We start from the raw sequence: 18,278 nt of genomic DNA, 5'->3' as shown, positions 1-18,278 counted from the left end.
AGCCTGGGACCAAGCAGAATGGAACTAGCAGGATATATGCTGGTTCAGTTTGCACTCAAGTGGAACTAGGTTGAGCCAGAGAGTTTTATTGGATGAGATCCAAATCGGTCATGTAAGTAATGGGTTTACATTTGATCCAGGTTGTATTATGAGCTTATTTTTTACCAATTTGATCATACTGTGTCTGTATTAGACCTACTTGGCTCTGAGTTAAATTTTAAGTCGGATGTATATGAATCAGGCATGGGTCTGAACTAGGTGCATTAGACTTGAGAGGGTTGGTTCAACTCTCTCAAGAGAGAATGATGTTCCATCAGAAAGCATGGACAACACAAGAACAGAAGAAAGAAACAACCCCCACAACAGTCTATTTTTCAAGGACCCCTTATATACATTATCATCAACAGTACAGTCAGACGGGCTTTTTTTGTTCAAATCAATATAAAGAGATATGAACCAAAAAAGAATTTAGATCAAGCTATATAATGAAATTAAAATGAGCAAAAAATCAAATAGCAGATCAGGCAACCAAAATCTCGGACTAAAATAACCATTTTTCTTCATAATATTGATAAATATGCCATGGACTACTCTCAGTAAAAGTAAATGGAAGAAAACAACAGGGACAAACCTGTGCTCGTTGTGGTAAACTAAGCCAGAAATCCAAGTTTGGAATGACCTGCAAAGAAAGCACAAAGATATGTCAGAATAATATAGTAGCTTGCATGTTTCAGAGCACGTTCATTGCAACTAATGATGCAAATAGAAATATGGCTTGGACTTCACCACAATTTGACCTGACTAATTGAAGCATTCATATGATCCTCTGAGCAAGAAAAACAATTAGGAAGAGTGACAGAGGAAAAAGAAAAGAGTAACAGAAATTGAGGTTGCAAGATTATAACCCATTATGATTATGCGGCCTTACATCTGCATAATAATTGAAACAAATATTTTAAAATCATCAATCCATCTTGTCCTCTAATAAAGCCAATAGATCAATGACTTGCATAAACATGTTCCTAACGAAGCTGAATCAGTCAAGCCAATGAGTCTGGATCTTTGTATAACTATCCATAATATGCTGAATTTTCTTAAAATCACCAATTTCTTTTGACATGAATCAGTGTTATGAGGGAAAGAGAAGAAGACAGAAAGATTAGAACAAAACTAAACGAGGAAAAAGCAAAAAAGGATGAAGTGAAAGATCCATAGCAAAGAAAGGAAAAAATTGGTCGTCTAGTACCCAGTCTACAATCTTTGCTTTGAAGGAGAAAGAAGAGATGGAGGACAAGACACCCTTGTAAGTCTACCATCTATGCTAAGAGATCTGGTTGAAATGTGGAAAAAACTAAAAAACCTTTAATGTCCTATTGGTCAATAGTACACTCGTGTTAGGTGATTATTGAGGCTCTGGTACCATGCTAGAGAGAGAGAGAGTCTTGGCCAGAAAAGATATGCATCCATCCAATTACTTCAGTAATATTTACAGAATTCTAAATACAAGAAACTAAGAAATTAACATTAAAAAAAAGGCATATATAACTATAAGCAACAGATAACATTTAAACTGTGGCCAACTTTTAAGCCACAACTTTAAACAAAAAGATCGAAGATATTAATAAAACACCATAATACATGGAATAAAGACTTGGTTTAGAAGATACCTCTATACCACAAATTCCAAGAAAAAGAAACCGATAAACAGTTCCAGCCGGCAGATAGCCGCCCTAACAGGCAGACGAAACTGGAATAGGATCGATATATCAGGTAATCAATGGTACTTCAAAACTCATTTGCAATAGCACCAAAAATTTATCAAAGCAAAAAGATTAAGATAGACAAAGAGAGGGTGAGAGGAAGCACACAAGGAATACTTCATTAGAAGGAAACTATGTCAGAGGGATTCGGCCAGTAGGGTGCCGCACCTTTGTCGACGTGATGCGACTCGGGTGCGGCACACTCGGTGTGGTCAAACCGACACTGGGTGTGGTCAACGCACCTAGGGTCATAATAGTTCAAATCTAAACTCTAAAAAGAAACATGATGAAATGGGGGCTGGATGGGGGATTAGGGCAAAAACATTTCACCCCCCCCCCCCCCCCGACCTTGATGCCTCCCCCTCCTCTGAGCCGTCTCCAACCCAACCCATCTCCTCCGCTAACTTCTGTGTGGCGATGTCAATATATATATAATTCTTTTGTAATACCTAATAGGGATATTTTTGTCTTTTTACATAGTTGTTTTATAGAAACAATATTTATTAATTAGGTTAGTTTATCTTTTTTATTTTTTTATAATTTTTTCTTTTTAATTCCCTTTTTTTAAAAAAAAGTATTTGGGGTCCCACATAGAGTCGTTGGGGGCTCCCAACGCCTCTATGGGGAGCCCCCAATGTCTCTCTCTTTTGCCCTTTTGTTGTATAAATAGGGGTCATTCTTCCTTGTATTTGAATGTCTTTCAAGGCTCATTCTAATAAATATTCCATTATTTTTCATGCTTGTGTAGTCTTTTTAGGCTTTCATATTGTCTCTTTGTAGACTTCTTGTTTGAATGCCATAGTACTTGTCCATTATTGGACTTTGTGAATGCTTAAGCATTTTTGGGTTACACTTCCGCCTATTTTCTTACATGGTATCAGAGCGAGGTCTCTAAAAGAATAGCTCATGTATTGCATCATCACAGTGGTCGCCTCAAAAAGCGTGTCACTCAAAGTTTGGATTCAAAGAATGAATTTACCCGGTATGTATCGCATACTTTTTAAAAGGTGTCTCGTGTATTATTTATCTCATGTATTATGCATGAGAAAATATTTATTTTCTTGATCATTATATATCTATATATATCTATATATAGATACTTTTGTTTTAAATGTTTACGGTATGCATTTAAAAATGTATTTAAAATGTAGTAGCCACTTGCTAAATATGTTAAAAATAATTAGGTTTTTTAAAGTAATTGTTAAATCTCTTACATAAGCATATTTTCATAAAATATTTGTTTTAATTTTGCATATCATCATAAAAAATTAGATTTTATAAGAATAGATTATTTTTCTTTAAAAATCTTAAATATTGTGCTTTTCATATGGCTAATTTCTTTGTTGTATGCATTTGATTTTTATCAAAATTGATAGTTCTAGGCATATGTTAAAATATAATTTTTAGGTATATTATATGAATTTTATGAAAATTTTAGAAACTTGTATAATGTACATCTTATGTCATCATGTTTTCCTTAAGTCTTTGGTAATACCGTAGGTATTTTTGCATACTCATATGATTTCAACGATTCTCTCACTTTTTTCCTTCAATAATATTTTTCTTTTGCTTTTTGGCATTTAACCCTTAGTGGGTTTTTGTGTATTTTGTACTTTATGTGCTTGTGATATTTGGTTTTTTATTGAATCATCTTGTGTTATCCCTTGTAATTTGTATTTTTGCATATCTCATTACAATGGTTAACTTTAAGATGTTTTCCTCATTATGCAAAACTAATTCTTTGAAAAATATTTTTGATTGATTATGCTTGAGAATGATCTTTGATATTCATTTTCATCTCTATTCGACTTTTATGTAGAAAATAAATCTTGTATTGGATGCTTTGAATACATTTTGTAATGTTAACTCATTTTTCTCTAAAAATGTGTCATAGTCATACAAAATAGATTGTATTATGGATAATGCTTGGTATAATTTCATAGCTTCTATATAACTATGAGTTATTAGATTATTTGCATGATTGGTAGTAATTATGCTTACTTTTGATATTGTAAAAAGTTCTCTTAAAAACTTTATATATATTATTTCCTTAATATTACATGTTTTGTTTGTCTCATAGTAGACTTTTGTTTTTAAAAGACTTAGTTTTAAGACAATATGTCATTGTCTTCTCTTTAAAAATTATTAAATCTTTTGTATATAATGAGCCCTAGTGCATCTATTCCTTGATCGGTGAATTTATGACTTCATCTTTAAGATTTGATTATGTTAAGCATGATTCTTGTTTATTCAAAAGGTTGTCATGAGATATATTGTTATGCATATGATTGCACTTTTTTTAAGATTAGTCTTCTACCATTTTTTTTTTGAACTTGTCTTTTCATATCAGTTTCTTTTATGAACTCACCTATTTAAAAAATAATTTCGTAAGTATTTATTGCCTTCTTATAGCATTTGTGTTGTCCGTCAGAAACTTTTATATGATGCATCAATCTTCTTGGCCTTATTATTGTTGAATTAGAAATGTTTGTTGGGGTGAGTTATGTGCACATCATTTTATGTCATTTTAGATTATTAACTTGTAGTTTGACTCTAACTGACAATTATGAAATCTTTGATTGTGAGTGTGTTGTATCACTCATTTGTTCTTTGGTCTTTGACTTTATTATGGATGCTTTTAATTATGTGTATTGATGATGGTTATCTATTTTTTGAAACCATGGTGTTTCGAAATGTGGTCTAAATTGATATTTTTTTAATTGTATTAGTGTTTCCATTATAAGCCTTCTTACCTTGGGTGTCTTCTTCTTTTATGCCTCTTATCTAAGTGTCATTATATGTAGACAAGAGGTGTTTATTCATACATTCATGTATAGTTTTTAACCCATTGGTGGCTTTATACTCTTGTTCTAGTAGTTGATACATTTGATTTTGAGTGTCACTATATATAGACAAGAGATATTTGTTCACACTTTCATGTATGATTTTTAACCCATTGTTGGCTTTATGCGCTTCTTCTAGTCACTGATACACTCATTTCAAGTGTCATTATATGTAGGCAATAAGTGTTTTTACATACCTTCGTGTGTGTCTTTGGCCCTTTAGTGGCATTTTGTTTATGCTTTTAATCTAGTGGGTGATACACTTGATATTTGAGGTTTGGAGGATTAGGAGGTGATTGCTTGTGATGGTTAAGTCGATGCTCTAATTTACTCATTCAAATGTTTGAGAATTTTTAATCTATTCAAAATTGTCTAACTCATCTTCACTTCTATGAGAAATGATTGATTGAAATAATTTCATGCATCTTGCATTGCATTATTAAAGTTTGCAAAATATCACTCCTTGATATTTGTGAGAATATAATTTTTCACAAATTGGTGTTGATTTACGAATTCCATTTCTCCTTCCCTATATAAGTTTTAAAATCTTTCTTTGCAAAATACCATTTCTTGATATTTGTGGGATTTTTAAATTTGTCATCTTCCACAAATTGTTTTTGACTTGCTTATATCATTTCCTTTGTCATGTGGGATCTTTTAAATTCTTTAATAAATCTCTTAAAAAATCTCTACTACTTGTTCCTTGTATGGAAAAATATTTATCGATAAAATTCATGCATTTCATTGATAACATATATATATATATATATATATATATATATATTTGGTCCTCTATACTTAAATCACTTTAGGATGAGTGAGTGGATTATGTTTTTTAATTGATTCTTGTGTCCACTTTGTGGTATGCTTAAATTTAATTGACTTATCTTTTATTGATAAAAGTTGTTATTTTTTCATTTGTTGTTTCATATGCATGGTTCACAAAATCGCATTAACCCTTTCTAAAGATTTTGAGTTCTCTAAATAAAGGTTCTTTTTCATGCCTTTGTGCATTTGTACTCCTTTGTGAGTATTTCATTGTGTCTTTGTGCACTTAGTCTCTTTGTGATTCTTGTGGGTTAATCAAGTCAGCTTTGGACTTGATCTTATTGAAGATATTTTTACATTAAAGTCATTTTTCAAACTTGATTTTCTATTAGTCTTGAAGACATTTTCACATGGTACATGATCAATGCTTCTTAAGCATTTTTGTGATAAATAAAGATTTATTTACTTTATTTATATTCTTTCATTTATACCTTTTTATGAGTTTTGTTTGAAGTGTCTCTAATAGACACTCTTTTGAGAGATTCGTATGCTTTCTAGAAGACCACTATTTTCATTTAAGATAATTTTTATGCATAATTCTTAATAAATCATATGTCTGTTAAATAATCAAATCTTTTTATGATGAATATTATGGTTACTTGAAAAATAAGTTGATTATGATCTTTAATGGATGCTCCTTTTGTCCTTAAAATCTAATGATTCGAAAAGTTGTTATTATTTCGCTCAAACCATTTTATTCTTGCTTTACAATATATTGTTTTGCAACTCTTGGGCTAGAATATTGTTCTTGTGTTCTTGAAAGTCTTCTTTTGGTTTGTTCTTTCTTTTTAGGATCTTTAAGATGTGATACCTTCAATACATCATGAAAATAACCAATGAAGGTGCTTGGGGATGATTACCAATAAAGGCGTGTTGAAGACTTATATTTGCAAGAATTTTCTGAGATGCCATAAAGATTGAGAATTCCTTAAAGACTTGGACTTCTTCTCAAAATTCATTTTGTATTTCCAAACTTTCAAGATAATTTTTTTTGTCAAGTTTGAGGGAGAGTGTTAAAAATATGTGTGTGTGTATATATATATATATATATATATATATATATATATATATATATATATATATATATATATATATAATTCTTTTGTAATACTCGATAAGGGTATTTTTATCTTTTTACAGAGTTGTTTGATAGAAACAACTATTTATTAATTAGGTTAGTTTATCTTTTTTATTTTTTTTTGTAATTTTTCCTTTTTAATCTCCTTTTTTTTAACATGCATTAGGGGGTCCCACATAGAGTCGTTGGGACCCCCAACGGTCACAAATGTGACCATTGGGGGCTCTCAATGTCTCTATGGGGAGCCCTCAATGGCTCTCCCTTTTGCCCTTTTATTGTATAAATAAGGGTCATTCCCCCTTGTATTGGAATGCCTTTCAAGGCCCATTCCAATAAATATTTCATTATTTTTCATGCTTGTGTAGCCTTTTTAGGCTTTCATATTTTTCCTTTGTGGACTTCTTGTTTGAATGCCATAGTGCTTGTCCATTATTGGACTTTGTGAATGCTTGAGTTACACTTTTGCCTATTTTCTTACAGGCGACTGCAGGTATGTCTCTCTCAATCTCTCTCCCCTCCCCCCCCCCCATCTTTCTCGCTCTTCTCGGCTAAACCCCTGCCCCACCTCTCTCTCTCTATGTACCTTTCTCTCTCCCCAACCTCCTCATGTTCTTCCTGAGGCATGTCAGAAGGGGGTGGCTGAGGCCACTCCTCCGTCACCCTCTTTTCTTCCTCTTTGCATCTGTCGAAGGTAGGAAGGGCATGGCTTGACCACCTGCGATGGTGGTGGAAGGGTTTGCCGCATCTCGGCCATGCCACAAGTAGCGGGCAGGGCCTAGAGCCCTGCTCTTTCGGCTGGCCGTGGGTTTCGGTCTTCTCGAACCCGAGCTTTGCTCCGCCTCTCTCCCCTTTCCCCTGCTTTTGTCAGTGGACCAAGCTAGCTCGGTCTTGTCCCCTTCCTCTTGTTGGTGGATCGAGCGAGCTCGGTCCTGTCTCGGTTTAGGATCGGGCATGGCTTGGCCTGACTGTCGAGCCACCCTTGTTGTTGTCTCGAGTCGGGCCAAGCCAAGCTAGGCCCAACTAAGGTCGAGCTTAGCGTGATTCGATCCATCACCCCAGGCCGACTCGGCTTGACTATCGAGCCATCTCCTCTTGTTGTGCTCAAGAAGCAGCAACTTCTATTGTTGCTGCCGTATCGAGTCGGGCCGAATCGAGGTATTTCTGATCCATATGTTGACTATCATGTGATAGAATCTGTATTCTTCTTCTCTCTCACTATTAATGTATATCCATATAACCTCAAAGATGAAAATTTTTTAAACTCTCATGTAACTTGATTTAGAATATGTGATTCTCGATAAAGTCATACACATTTCTATGCCTTGATTGCTTTAGGTCTAAATTTGGAGGAACATGATCAATACTACCCTTCTGCCACTTTTTTGCATAATATTTGAGATTGAGAGAATGTGTCATGCAATGCAAATGAGTGTTGCTCTTATCTCATCTTCTGACTAAAATTGAATGAATATGATTACAAAATTCTGAATCATCCAATGCAAGATTTTTTTTACATGCTTTAAAACTACAACTTATATTTTTCAATCATATTATCCACATTTCATAAACTTTGTGAAGCATAAGCTTATCTTTATCAACTTCTCTCAACATTTCTCAAATAGGTTGCGTAAACTCAAGGAAGTATACGACTCTATCTCAAAACTCATCATCAATAATGAATTTCTTAATTTTTTGAGTCTTAACAACATCATCAGCACGATAGAATGTCCAATTCTCATCAATCATCATGTTAACCAAAGCATTCTTGACTTCCTTAATCATTTTCACTATCACAATGATGGACGCAAAACGTATTTCAGCAACCTTCAATAATTTTATATCAGAATGCCTATTAAATGTAGCATTAGCATGATGGTGGTTGACAAAAAAATTCATAATGCTTTTGACATTTTTTTATATTTTATGAATTCATGAATATATAGCATATGCTAGTGAAATTTCTTTTTCTTTAGGGTTACAGATGCTCTTGAGGGCCAGATTCAAGTTATGTGCTACACATGGAGTTCAAAAAATATGAAGATACTCACTCTCCAAACTAAATGTTGTACTTTTACAAATTGGAGCATTGTCTATGATGATTTGCAGTAATTTTTTATTACCCACTTCTTTTATTACTTCTATAAATAATCTCTTTAAATACTCAACATTTTTATATTGCCCAGATGCATCAATTGCTTTTAAGAATATTGAGCCACTAAGCGAAGAAACAATAAAATTAATCAGTGAACGCCTTTGAATATCTATCTACCCACTAGAAATAATGGAAACTCTATTTTGTTTTCATTAAAATTTCTTAATCTCTAGCAATCTCTCAACATTTGCCCTCTCTTCTACAAAAATTATCGTTCATAGTTTTTTTGAGCTTTGAGATACATATCCACTCAAGTTACAATTTGTCAGTGAAGTAACTAAATCCTTCCAATAAGGATTTCTAATTGCATTAAATGAAAGTAAACTAGAATAAAAATATCTCCCTACTTTTCTATCAATCACCTCCCTTCCATATGTATTGAATGATGCTTATATCGTTCATCTTCCTCTACCTCCTACATCCACTTTTCTTTTTTTTAGCATTTTCTTGGTGGCTTAAAAATGGTATAGTAATTACACAAGAATCATTCATTGTCTTCATCTTCTCATATTCATCTTGTATTGTCTTTGCATTGCCTCATCAACTCTTTTGCATCCTGAAATGCCATGTCCTAATATCTTCAACAAATGAGCCTTAACTCTTGTGTAAGATCTAGCATAATCTCTCTCACAAAGCTTGCATCAAAACCTCTTGTGTTCACCACCTCCTCAAGCTTTTTCAAGTTTATCCACATGTGCCCATAGTGGCCCTCCATCATCATCTGATGCAAATAACAAACTTGAATCAATACTCTCACTACCACTATCAACAACACTAGCATTAAAACTTACATGTGGGGATGAGGATGACACAAGTTCTTTTCCTTTATCCGTCATTTTCATCCTTAAAACAAAAAAAATATTATATAAAATAAAATTCATATTAGAAGGGTTGAGTTTGACAACCCAGGGTGTTGGGAGCTGAACCCAGCCTAACAGGGCTAGGTTTAAGTAACAGAGTTGATCTTGACGACTAGCCAGACCGGGACAAGGAGCACCGAGCTGAGCTTGGCTCTGCGTAGCAGAGCAGGCCGGGGGAGGGATGGCAAGGTTGGGGCAAGGACAACCAAGCTGGGCTCGATGCTAGCCGAGCTTAGTTTGGTTGTGCCTAACAGAGCAAGCAGAGGGATGGCTGGCAAGGTTCGACCGAGCTGTCTCCACCCCGAGTCAGACTCGGCGCACCCGAGCTGACCTGGGGTGCTGGACTGAATCGGGTTGAGCTCGGCCTTAGCTGAGCCCATATATTAAAAGTCATAGTGGTTTCAATAATGTGTCGACGCTTTTTTTGGCCAACCCATTTTGTTGTGGGGTATAAGGGCAAGATTTTTATGATTAATCTCTTGTTGATCAAGAATGATTTTAAAATCTTTTGATAAAAATTCTTCTCCAGAATCGGATCTAAATATTTTGATAGATGTTTTAAATTGATTTTTAACATGAAAGTTTGATGGAATAACATGATGCCCGAAGACATCTAAAGGTGATGGAATAGCAAGACATCTAAAGGTGATGGAATAGCATGATGCCCTAAGACATTTAAAGGTGAAAAATCAAGATTCTGAAAAGCAAAATGCTGAATGTGGTTAGAAATTTTTTCAAAACCCAGTGGCTCACAACCTGCTTCTTTTTTCTCGTACTAGTTGGGATGGTTGACAAGATCCAGTATAGTATATAAGTCCGTCATGAATCATTAGACCATTTGGCTAATCATCAATAAGTTGACTGTCCCAAAAATTGGTATTTTCTGGCACTCAAATGTTTGTAACTCAACAAATCCATCAGTTTTCCTATTCTTGAAGAAAATAGCTAGCATAAGGCTAAGATGGTAGTTCAATATATACAAATGCTTTCAACCATATAAAGTACTCAATATATCAGTTACCACAGTATAGCTCAACAAGAAAACTTACATTTTTATCAATTTAGACACCCTTGCTAAGCAAGCCATGAAATAAACATACACAGACACACACACATGCATATATACATATGTACATATTGTGTACATGTATATTTGTTTATCTAGAGAGAGGAGAGAGAAGGGGCGGAGATCAACTAGGATCCAGCTTAAAAAAAATGTATAAAATACAAAGAAGCTGCACATAGAAAAGAATGTCCATAAACAATGTCAGAAGTTACAAATCTTTCAAAATCCTAGAAACTATTTAGCAGTACCACTGAGTGTAATATCTGAATTAGAGGCTTGCTCAATTGTGGTGCAGACATGGTATCCTGCATATAGAAAAGAAAAGAAATTGAACATTTATATTCAGAACACGCTCATGAACATCTTCATGGTTGAAAACTTGAAATCCAAATCGTCCACTTCAAAAAGCTAAGATGAACTGTTCAATGTAAAAATAGTTCTGGAAGACGGTGAGTGATGTCTCATCAATAAATCACTTTGTCAAATATCAAAATTAAGAAAAACACATAAAACTAAGGATGAAGTTAGATAGGAAAATATCATCAAGGCAATTAGTGGTAGATCACAATTATTAAAAAAATTGACCTACAAAAATTAGTTGTCTGAAGCAAGATTACGCTTTTCTCCCAACCCTTAATAATGGTTGTTTTACAGTGATAACATTCTGGTATCAACAAAAAGAACACAAACCAACAGTGTGTTTTCTTCCAAATTTTCGGTATGAGACATCTTCCTGATGATGTTTGGGGCCTTGCCATAAACTAATACTTCTAATGGTAGAACCAGTGAAAAATTTTCAAGCTGGTAGATTTGGTGATTAAGATGTTGGATCTGTTAATTTTTCGTCTCAAACATATAGAGAACAGGATCCTTTGGAATGGAAATCATAATCCTGCCAAGAGCTGCCTAGTGTTCTAGCAAACAAACGAGCAACCATTTCTAGCCAAATTGATTGTTTTTTTTATGCGAGAAAGAGTATTAATGTAGTAATCTATATCCTTGAGCAATTTTGCATTTTTTAATTTAAAATATATATAGCAGTAAGAGCGGATTTCTGATTTGGTGACATTTTTTTTTTCTAGTAGCGCAAGATCTGGTAAATCCGCCTTAAGTCTCAAAAGATCATGTTTGTATACAAGATGGTCAAGTTCCCAAAAGTTTTGGTGAACCCAAGCCAGATCTTTATAATGTTACTTTCCATATTCATTGCATCCATGCTTTACCTTGCCTAGGAGAGGTCCAACAAGTTAAGAGTTTGATCTTGCCAAAAATTGGCTTTTCTTTATACACACATAGACACGTACATATATTATATCCTTTGGTAGGTTCATTGTCGTTCATACTTTTTATTGTGTGTGTCTGTGTGCTTGACATGGGTTTCCTTTTTTCATTTGGTGTATATATATTTGTATTTGGAATGATTAATCTTGACCTAATGCATGTGACTACAGATGACATCTTTGTGCTTCGACATGTTTCATTGACAAGGATCCTTGTAACCTGCATACACATGCAATTAATTTTTTCTGTACTTGTCAAAATTTTCCGTATAATACATTAGCTGTATTAATCTAAATGCAATACCAGCATATGTGGCATAAAACTTACTGCTAGGGGTTTTGGCTCCCCTCGTGGGTTCCATGTCAAGTGCCTTCCACCTGGGCACCACCTGTTCTGGAAGAATCAAGAGGTGTTAACCATTTCTCAAGGTCAGCTTTGGCAGGAACTCAGGATGTTTGGCGGCAGCACATATGAACCAAATCTCACCTTCCACGGGCAGCATGGACTTTATTTTTAGCCTGTGAAGGAAAGCTCCTCACCCAAGGGCCAAGGCCGTCTTCAACGTCTTGGCTTTCCGCTAGCTAACAGGTGCGTCTTATATGGCAATGATCTTCAGAACCACCACCATCTTTTCATTGATTGCCCGGCCTCCCGATGCATATGGCGTAGTGTCATGGGCGAATTCAGGAAATCATGAAGACTTCTTCAATCTCTGATTGTCGAACTTCGGTGGTGGTGCAACTTACGATTGGAAAAGGGGTGGCTGCAAAAATGTTGGCAACGATCTTTTCATGTGATAGTCTGGCAGATTTAGAAGAAGCTCAGGAACAAAATCCTTCATGAAAATATGCCTCTTAATCTGAACTTTGAGCTTCATTCAATCTGGCATGCATCGCAAGAGAATTATCTCAAACCTTTTCACGACGGTAACAAGCGCCTTGGATGTAGTTCATCTTAAAAATGAAATACACTCATCAAAACAGTGAATATGATCATTGTGAGCCGTTTATTTTAAACCATTCCATTGTCGTTCATCCGAAATACGAACGAACATCTGAAAAATAGAGTGGAGCCCCGACCCCATCTCATTCATGTTGAATACTGGCCAATTCTAATGAGCTGTGGAAGGGCAATGGAAGAATTGTAGGTGAGGGTTTAGGCTTATCATAGTTTGGCTCACTCACAGGGATGCAAACGGTTCGGATTCAGATTAGATGTTGGCCAATGTCATATTCCACTAATCAGATATTGGCTACAAGGATACGAATTCAGATGCTGAAAAGCGGGAGGGTGTTGTGTGTTCTCCCCCGAAGACGAGGGGTTTGCTACAATGAGTGCCACGTATATAACACATGGGGCTTGTATCCCCGTGTGTGTCGGCATCACTTAGCGTCAGAGTCCGATGCGATTGCAAAGACTTCTGTATCTTTTCTCGTCATTCTCGCCATGAAACGATGGTTCGAGAAAAGAACAAAAATGTCCTCTATCCAGAAAAGGGAGGATAATCTTAACTCTTCAAAAAGTCCAAATGTTTTGTTTTCGCCGTAAGCAGTAAACTGCTATGTTGTCAGTAGATCACTCTTTGACCACACACCATCTATTGTAATAGGAGATCCCTTTGACGATGCACCTTTTACCGTCGTCTACTGCCGCCGGAGTACCCTTTGTTGTCATCTCGAGTCTTTAGCTTGTGTTACAACACATTGTCGCCTTCTTATTCTTGTGTTGTATTACAAAATATTCTCAGGTTTGTTCCTACCTCGTGGAGATAAATATAAATCGATCGACTGGTTCGATCATTGGTGGGCATCATAGGGGCATTTGTCGGACATCTCTTTTTACAAACTTCTTTTCTTCTTCATTTTCGTTAGATAGTATGAAAAAAAGTAATGATGCACAAACATTCCAACAACTGTCATTAAGGCATCGTGAGTATCTTTCCATGTCATCATGCTATTGTTGAAGAATGTATGTCATCGTGAGTGCCGCCATTAAGGCATTGTTTTGTTATTGCAGGTGGATGTTGTCTTTTCGACGATTGAAAAATTAAAGATATTTGTAAGACGCTGGGATCTGTTGACAAGAATGCTTGTTTACAGATGCGAGGAAGGGCCTCTACCTCATCTGGTATCATTCATTCACTCAGTATATGCAATGTAACGCAAATCGCGGTTGTAGTAACATACTACCGATTTGTGAGATATTGTTTTGTTTGTTAATATCGATTTGTAAGCTATTATGCTGAATTTTTGTATCGATTTGTAATATATTATATGATATATATATATATATATATATATATATATCGATTTGTAAGATATTATTGTATCAATTTATAAGCTATTATGCTGAATTGTCATATCAATTTATAATATATTATGTGATATGTATATCGATTTGTAAGATATTATGTGTTTTCTAGTATCGATTTGTAAGATATTTGTAGTATGATTTTAAAATGTGTGTGTGTGTGAAAATATATTGTTGCGCGCTTGCAATGACAATTTATGTATTCAAATCGTTGTCTATTTAGCGATTTCTATTGAAATCGCTTCACAACATTGTAGATATAATTAAATCGTTGTCACGTGAAACGCTATCGTCAACACACATATACGTTAAATCATTTCTTTTATTGGCATAGTAAATAACAACTCGATGCATAGTATAAGCAAATAACAAATTGTTGTTGCTTTTATACTATGATTCATTTAATCATTTTTTTGACTTGCTTAACCGTATTGGTATCCGTTGTTATATGCATCTTGAATAAATCGTAGTAAACGTATGTGTTGGCTAATGCAAATTGATATCTTGCTTATGACAGTTGTGAGCTTATCATCTTATTGCAGTGAAGATGATGTATCTCAATCATTCTGAAGTTATGGAGAAGTGAACATTTATACTAATGACGCACCTGAAGAAGTGAACATGTGCACTAATGAGGCACATGATAAGAATGGTGCATGCATTGGATTCACTCTTGACTTGAATGTTCCAGCAGAAGAAATGCAATTCGATATTGAGGTAGACGATCATGACAGTACACTTGATAAAGATGCAGGCATTGGAAATGTACATGATAGTACATTTGACTTTGTTCCCGTAGAAGGAATGCAATTTAATAATGAGGAAACTACATATAAATTTTACAATGATTATGCCTTAAAACTTGGCTTCAGTATTAGAAGGTATTCTTGGTAAAAAAATACATAGGGTGTCGTGGTGAGAAAGACATATGTTTGTTCTAAGAAAGGTTGAAAGAAGTTAAGTGAAAATCCAACAAGGAACAAGCCAGATTCAAGATGTGGCTGTTCAGCGAGAATTGTGTTAATTAGACTTTCGAATGGAAAATATGTAGTTCATACTTTAATCAATGATCATAACCATGAATTAGCAGTTTCATTTATGACTCCTATGTTAAGGTCACATCGTAAAATAACTAAAGTGCTTGTTGCAATTGCTGAAATAGCTTATAGCACTGGCATTGCACCAATGAAGACATATAATTTGTGCATGCACATAGATGGTGGTCACAAAAATGTGTCATTCACACCTATAGATCTAAGAAACCACTTGAGAAGGAAGATGACAGATAACAAGAAGAATGGAGAAATATGTTCTTTGGTTGATTACTTACAGAAGAAATTAAGCAATGACCTTGGTTTCTTTAGTGCAATGCAACTGGATGAAGATGGATATGCTGTGAATATGTTTTGGGCAAATTCAAAGTCAATAATAGATTATGAATGCTTCAATAAGGAAATCTTTGAGTGGTTGTTCAGAGTATTTACATAGGCAATGCATGGGAAGCAACCTGAAGTTGTACTTACAGATAATGATCACACAATTACGGCTGAAGTGTCTCATGACTACTCAGATAGAAATAATTATTGGGATAAAAAAATCACATAATATTTATTTATTGGCACTTGACGACTCAGATGGACTATGACATACAAATCGTCTCTTTCTTTTCCTTGGTGGCTTCTTGGTTTCCTCGATCTTATTCAAACCACTGGTAATCATCTCTACCAGTGTACCATATTGTGACCACATTTGTCTCTCTAAATTCTTCACCTGCTTTCGTAACTCCTTATTCTCTCTCCCCAACATCTCTAACCTTATGGCAGATACTATCTTCTTTTTTGTGAGTTGTATTCGCTTCTCATCGTGTACTGCAACTCAGAGAATCGTTGTTGTAGATGGCGGGAAATAATGGACATTTTTTCTATGCTTGGAGACAACATGATGGGTTACAGGAGGGACGCATGGGTTTCCAATATTTTCACATTGCTTCTTCTCAATTTCTAGATTTTGATGCATGGGTTCCCAATATTTTTTGAAATAGTTGGGGTCATATTGTCGTTCTTTATAATCATATGCTATGACATGAATACCTCCTTTGTACCAGCTATTCAATTATTCCCTGAAGCATTCGTGTCAATTCACGTTCCTGGCCCCACCACTATTCATCATCCTTCTCACTTCCACAGGTTGCTTTGGGGTAGACTGTCTCAAGCCAGCTTGTAAGAGAACTCGACTACCATGCTGCAACTCGGCTTCAGATTTGCTAAACTACCAAATATCGCAGCCAGACACTCTCGCAGTCTCAGCAACAACCTCTTGGTCCTCACCCTCCCCATCTCCATACGGTTTCCACACAACCTGTACATTATAAATTATGGTTTAGGTATAGACATAATTATTCATGCTAAATATTAAAATGATTTATAATAATGAGTGTTAAATATATTATAACGACTGTTACTAATAAGTGATTTGTATTAAAATGATTTACACTAATGAATGATATATATTACAATAATTTATAATAACGAATGCTAAATGCTAAAACGATAACGCTTTGTACTAACAAAGACAAAATCCTGCAACGATCATTACTTAAGAATACTAAATATTACAATGATTTACACTAATGAAAGTTAAATGCTAAAGCGATAACAATTTGTACTAAGGAATATAAAATCCTGCAACGCTCATTACTCAAGAATGTTAAATATTAGAATGATTTATACTATTGAATGCTAATGCGATAACGATTTATACTAACAAAGAGAAAATCCTGCAACGATGATTACTTAAGAATGTTAAACGCTTCAACGATTTATACTAATGAATAATAAATATTGAAACGATTGTAAACAATTTCAAACCATTTACCTCAATTAATTGTAGACCATCTAAAATGAACTTAGAATTATCCTCTTTGACATTTATTCTAGCCCACCGGCCGATCTTGAGAAAACCACAAATCGCAGGGTCACACTGAAGATGCAAGGCGACAATATGTTCCTACGCTCAGGCTTACAAAATCAATATATTAGTAAGACTATAACCTTCAACGATCTTAGTCTACAACTACCATATATATAATAAACAATTACCTGGACAAATGGCCAAAACCCTGCGATGGTTTTTGTACCCTTACTCGCATGGTAAAGTTGATTGTACAAGTGTGCGAGCATAACAACACCCCATGCATAGTTGTCGACTTCATCTAAGTCTTTCAAGAACTGCAGCCATAAGTAACTTAACCTCAAACCAGACAAATCTGAAAATAAAGTAAGTCTAAAAAAATAAACAAGGAAGTCGCGCAACTTTTGGTCAACTCTTTCATATGCACATGTATCAGTCTGGTCTTCCCATTTATTACAAAAAAAAACTTTCATCGATGTGAAATTGCTTTCACTAGAAATACATTGATCCCAGTCCTTCATCGACATTCCTAGAAGGGCCATGCACTTGTCCCTTGCGTTATAGTTTGAATCCCGTAATAGGACAACACTTCCATGACACTTAAGACCCGTAATCCACGCCACATCTTCTAGGGTCATGGTGATCTCAAAAGAATCAAACTGGAATGTGTTCGTCTTATGATTCTACTTATTTACCAGGTGGCTCATGGTGTTCCAGCACGTTTCAAAATAATACTGGTCCAGAAGACCGTCGAAGTGCATATTTCGTAATCGATCCTTCTTATATTCACTCAGTTATACATACCACGATAGAAGTACAGGTCACTGACACCGCCCTCTGAGCTTTTCACCTGGTGCTCAACTTTTCTTCAGACCTCCTTGAAACACAAAATAACATATTATTCGTAACAAATCAAAATTAGTTCTATTTATACTTTTACACGTCGTTGTACACAGTAATCACTATATATAATAATCGTTGCACACTCGTTATCATAATAATCACTGTACATAGTAATTGCTATCATAGTAATCACTATACATAATAATATTTATCACAGTAAATCGTTCGCAGTAATCGCTATTACAACAATCACTTTTTATAATAATACTTATCACAGTAAATCATTCACAGTAATTGCTATATATAGTAATTGTTATCACAGTAGTTGCTATATATAGTAATCGTTA

The sequence above is a fragment of the Nuphar pumila genome, chromosome 3 (genome assembly GCF_984573655.1).
Source record: "Nuphar pumila chromosome 3, dmNupPumi1.hap1.1, whole genome shotgun sequence".
Taxonomy (NCBI): domain Eukaryota; kingdom Viridiplantae; phylum Streptophyta; class Magnoliopsida; order Nymphaeales; family Nymphaeaceae; genus Nuphar; species Nuphar pumila.
The sequence above is the reverse complement of the archived record's forward strand: the minus strand, read 5'-3'. Positions refer to the sequence as shown.